At 33.8% G+C, this 5,847-nt stretch overlaps 1 protein-coding gene across 4 annotated transcripts in view; it reads left to right on the top strand.

Moving 5' to 3' along the window:
* Positions 1–2,805: 2,805 nt before the first annotated feature.
* LOC111518167 (cyclin-dependent kinase 3) overlaps positions 2,806–5,847 on the top strand; it is a 32,531-nt gene continuing 29,489 nt past the window's right edge. For 3 of the 4 annotated variants that reach the window (XR_012465517.1, XR_012465515.1, XM_074175604.1), the window contains exon 1: positions 2,806–2,963. The gene's annotated coding sequence lies outside the window, so the exon portion shown is untranslated. The remainder of the gene's footprint in view (positions 2,964–5,847) is intronic. The other variant, XR_012465516.1, reaches the window with a different exon arrangement.

The raw sequence follows: 5,847 nt of genomic DNA, 5'->3' as shown, positions 1-5,847 counted from the left end.
GGATATTTTCATTCACTGCGAGACTTGAGTTAATTGTTATTATTATTCACACAGTCGTTGGCGGTCACTGATAGCCTGCTATAAAATCATTATTAATAAATTATAATAAAGTATGTAGATTTTGTTTTATTTATTTATTTATATAAATATATATATATATATATATATATATATATATATATATATATATATATATATATATATATATATATACACGGGCAAGCCCAATTCAAATATAAGTTGTACAATGCTATGTAGTACTTGATGCGAAACAGTGGATTAAAAGTAAATTTTAAGAATAATACAATTCCGAAGTAAGATAACAAGTAAATTATTTGAGAGGAAATTAAAATCTATAACAATATGAAGTAATATAATTCTTACAGGCAAGTTACAGTACAGGCAAGTTACAGTAATGGGATTAAAATTCACAACCATCTTCCGACAGTTATAAAGGACAGCGCATGCATTAACCGTTTCAGAAAATCGTCCAAAAAACTACTGCTTGAAATCTCACCTTATACCCTTAATGAATATTTTTCCTCCACTTTTGACTTATTATCTTAATAACTGTATGTTTACTACGTGGGCTGCTCATAAAACATCTCAGCATGTATCCATATAAGAATATAAAAATCATGTGTAGAGTTGTAAAACATGTATAAATCTCAATTTATGTATATAAGTATTATGATTTAGATATTGAGATTTTTTACGTAGATGTAATCTTACTAATTGTTTGACCATATCACATTGTATAGCTTTGTCTACGAGAATTATGTTCTTCTGACAATAAAGCATATCTTGATTGATTGATTGATTGACACAATACAACAACACAAGCAGAGAGTATTATATGGCTATAAGTGAAGAATATGGTTTTTAAAGCGGAAAACTGATATATTAAAGATTTGAAGGTTATTTAATGAGTTAGCCAATCGAAGAGTTCTGGGAATAAAGCTGTTATATGAATAATTGAATCTGTGAAAAGAAACATAAAACGTTTGCACCTGTCTAGTTGGTCGACTGGGGACATATTTTGGAGAGAAGCTCGTGGCTGATACTTAGCCCATTGATAATTTTGAAAAGAAGTATTGAATCTCCATATTTTCTGCGAGCCTCAAGAGAAGGTATGTTCAAAATGCATTCCAATGCAGTATAGTCATAGTATACACGCATCTTGAAGGCAATATATCGCAGGAAATTGTACTGTACGGCGAGTTTCACTTTTTGTGTAACGTAATGAGGGGACCAAACTGTGGAACAATAATTGAGATGAGATCTATCTAGGGAAAAATTAAGAGATTTAATAGCAGTGATGTTGGTGAAATCACGAGTGGTTCTCTTTATAAAGCCAAGCATCTTCATAGATTTTTGAATTACAGTGGAAATGTGTGATTTATAGCTAAGTGTGGAGTTTAGGATCGCACCTAGATATTTAGTTTCAATAGCAGAATGTAGGGTCCGATTATTTATACTATATTCGAAAGCGATTGGGTGATATGTTCGATAAAAGCGAAGAATTTGGCATTTGAATGCATTCAAACACATACCATTTTGCGGACACCAGTGAGATAGGCAATCTATATCGTTTTGTAGACACAATGTATCAGCCTCACTTTTAATGATTTTAAAACATTTTAAATCGCCGGCAAATAGCAAAGCTTCGCTTTCATGGAAACAGCTGATTAGATCGTTGATGAAAAGGTTAAACAACAGTGGTCCCAAATGTGAACCTTGTGGAACACCCGATGTAACTGCGATGGTATGAGAATAGTAATGATTAACTCTAACAATGTGTGTTCTTTCCGTAAGATAGCTCTTGAGCCACTGCAATATTTGCCCATAAACACCATATAAACAAAGTTTATGGATCAATAGCTTATTATTAACTTTGTCAAAAGCTTTGGAGAAATCAGTGTACACAGAGTCAACATGCAAACCCTTAGACAGAGCATCAGACAGAAAATCAACGTAGGTAATCAGACCCAGTTCAGCTCACTTTTTGGATGTAAATCCGAATTGTTGGGTCCCTATACTTGGGGAGCAGTCATAAGAAAGGTAATCAAAACTGATGCTCTAAAAAACTTTAGGGATTGCGCTAAGAATAGAAATTGGACGATAATTAATTTTATTGATTTTGAATTCTAGAAAATATTCACAAAGATGAAACGATATAACAAAATAATTTATAAAATGATGAAATCAAATGAAGGTTTCAATGTATAAAACTGAAAATGTTGATATTCCCAATGAGAAATTAACATGAATCAAAATCAAATTAGGATGCAATATGCATTTGAGAAACAAAAAACTAAGGGTAAGAGAAGATTCAAATTGGATATCGAAAATACTGATCGGAGATTAAGATAATAGAAGATGGGAATTTGGGATTGCAATTTCAATTAGAGAGAAAAAGATTGAAGTTGTGAAGAGAAACAAATTCATGAATGAAAGTGTGGAAGTTGAAAAAAGATATAGTAAGCATGGAAGAGTGTGATATGAGAACATAAATGAAGAACTGTGTTTGAGGATGAACGGAGAAATAGAATAGAGCGTAACAGAAATAAAAACAATTAAAACCACTTTGAAAAAATGAATATACGAAACAAAACAACCATACAAATCAAAAGCAGAGATGAACAAAAAATATACATATCCTTAAACACGATAGTGTTGACACTAGAAGGCATGTCGATAGTCTCAATACGGCATATTTCAATTTTATAAGTAAAATACCTAAACAATTCCGCTTTTTTCACACTAATTTTTTTCTACCATTGAAAAAGACAGACACCACCTTATCAGTATCATAGATAAAGCCATTCGTTTTGTTCATGTCTTTGTGTAGTGTTGATGTCTCGAAAATTCAATTATTTTGGTTTTTTTATTTTTATTATGCATCTAATATGTCTAATATTTTAAAAATATGTATATACTCAACACACAGGAACTCCTTTTCGGTAAGTAATTCATTTAATAATTCATTATTTCTCGTAACATTGAAATGATAGCAGTTATACGTTTTTCATAAACAAATTTCAAGCCCTCTTAGCAGAGCAAACAAGGTTTGTTAAAAAAATAAGGTGGATGTTCAAATTTCACAGGCTTCGTTTTTCGAAGATGGTACACTCGTCTTGAACATATTTTGCCAGTCTCAGCTGTTTAGCATGTTTAGTTTGTTGGTGAGAGGCAGGACAAGAAATTGTCATACCGTTCAGATGTTCACAATATCAACATTCGTTACAAAGGAAGACTAACATTTCCTGTACACCGTGAATAATTTATTCAAAAAATCTTTTTCATACCAGATCGCATGAGTGTACAACTCAATTTCTGATGTCTTTGAAAAAATTCAAAAGAGCATTGAAACGGAAATATTTAAACGAAATCTAATGTACCTATACCCATCGTCAATTAGAGTGGTAGTTAGTAACATTGCTACTTCCTGTTTTCTGCAAATGTATACCTATGTCTAAAGGCCGCCATACACTGCAATGTTGCCCGACAATTTTAACCGTGGCGAGTAAAATTGTGCGTGGAAAATTGTAGGGACGAAGCGTTCATAGATTGTCAGGTCACAAAGCCAGTTCGCAGGTAGTTTGGACAGCGACACGATGAAACGAGCACATAAACTGGCAGTGGCAGCGGCATTAATGATGAAAAGGCAAAATAGAAAAAAAACGTCGCAGGTGGTCTAAAGATTGGCTGCTAAAAAGACAGCAATTTTCACATATTAATTTGATAACTGAATTGAAGTTACAAAAAGACGTACTTTAGTTATTCTATTTTCAACATATCGTTTAATTATTTCAGTAGTTTTCATTTTCAGCACTTCTCACAGTAATTTAATTTTATCTGTTTTAGCATAGAATTATGCCTTTCCGTTTTAGACAATGGAAGTCCTGAATATTTCTTCTTATACAGAAACATTGTCAAGCACCTTCAAACAATCTTAGTTTCAACGTTACCACATTGTTTAGCTTCGCTCTTTGTCTATAAAAACAATTTTGTTATTATACTTCTTTGAAATCACCTCATTTTCAGTTTAACCATTTCAAATGTGCAACAATTTCACCGAGTTCGGGTTGAAAATCAAAAGAAGTTAACACAGTTAACACAGTTAACTTCTCCTGAGTGTAATTTTATAACATAAATATTAACATATATTTCATTTTTATCTCCAACATGTTCAAACTGTGAAAACCCAAATAACTGTTCAATTTGTTGGTATTACAATTAACAAATAAATATTTGGTTTCTTTCCAAAAAAATTTACAATTCCTTACATAAACATAGAAAATATCCCATATATTTCTATTATCACTTGTTGTAAATGTTCCTGTTCTGCTAGTTCCTGATCACTTTCAATATTGGATTGGCTCTGACGCGAAACTTCTTGGTCCTCTAAAAACTGGAAATATGTAAAATACCACAAATGTGGCTCATATACTGCGTCACTTTCTACGCCGGATTTTTTGCTATCTATTACTTTCTTCCTTTCTTTTCTTACTGATTCTCTCATGGAATCTATATTCTTTTTAACAGTCTCCTTCGTCGCATCAGGGTCTACCTGCTGTACTTTCGTCACTAATTCCTGGTACGCTTTGTTTTTCATTATTTTGTTGCTATATTCTTTGCAGTTTACATTCCACAAACAAGGGTGACTTCTATAGGTATAACTCAATAAACTCTATTACTAAATCATTGCTCCAAGTTCTTGTATCCATGATTGAATTATTTTTGCAAGAAACACACCCTTTTTTAACAAGTTTTCGCTATCGATGAATGACGGTTGAGATTACTATGCCCACACACACGTCGACTTGCACGAACCTGTTGGCACGTACGTGTCAAATTATGGTGGCGACCGTAATTCAAATTGCCGAGTAAGATTGTCAGTACTACGCCACACACTGCAATTTTGCACGCACAATTTTACTCGTCACGTTTAAACTTGTCGGGCAACATTGCAGTTTATGGCGGCCTTAGCAACATTGTGTTCATTATACATCAGTGAGGACGTAAAAAGTCCTCCACTCCCCTTAACTTTTGAACAGAACAAGTGATCGAGGTCGGGTAAAATGGTATTACTTTTACTACTTTTTGGCATAAAAATGATTCTGGTCACGTGGTCCAGTGTCAAGAGGACACCCCCTTTTTTTTTGTGAAGAGGGGTCACGTGGCTCCTGGTTTTGAAAGTCTTCCGAGTGTATTAAACACCGCTGAGTTTGTGAAAATGGGCCAAGCCATTTCAAATTTGCTTCAAATATTTTAACAAGTGCTCGAAACGTTCACCGTTCACTTCTTTACAGAAAAAAAGTCGGTTTTGGAATTCATTCATAACGTTATTAAATGTTTCCGGAGTACCTAATATTGTAACACACATCTGTTATTCGGTCCATAAGTTCCTGGAGTGACTGTGGCTGCGTGACGTATAACTTAGATTTTATGTACCCCCACAGAAAAAAGTCCATAGATGTCATATCACGTGACCTAGCTGGCCACGTCGGCCTTTCCACCGGCCCGGAGAATTCTCGCTAAGCCTAAGCCATTCTCGAACAGGTCTGTATATAGCAGTGAGGGGGTGCACTATCTTGTTGAAAGGTAACATCCATGGTAAATTCATTTGGATTTGCCCCAACTACTTCTTGAATACTGCGGTGGATCTGATTTTGAAGCATATTTAAATACAGATGCCGTAAATATCCGTTTTCGTTGTGTTGCAGATTATTAACAACTGCCTCAACGACGAGGCATTTGGAAATTATAAAAAAATGCTGAAACCTATGAAAACTGTCAAAAACCTATATTAACCTATATTAGACTGACATTGAAATGAAATGT

Source organism: Leptinotarsa decemlineata, unplaced genomic scaffold, assembly GCF_025532065.1.
Source record: "Leptinotarsa decemlineata unplaced genomic scaffold, Ldec_3_MD MMD2_tig00001064_RagTag_RagTag, whole genome shotgun sequence".
NCBI classification, from domain to species: domain Eukaryota; kingdom Metazoa; phylum Arthropoda; class Insecta; order Coleoptera; family Chrysomelidae; genus Leptinotarsa; species Leptinotarsa decemlineata.
This window is presented reverse-complemented; position numbering and strand designations above follow the sequence as displayed.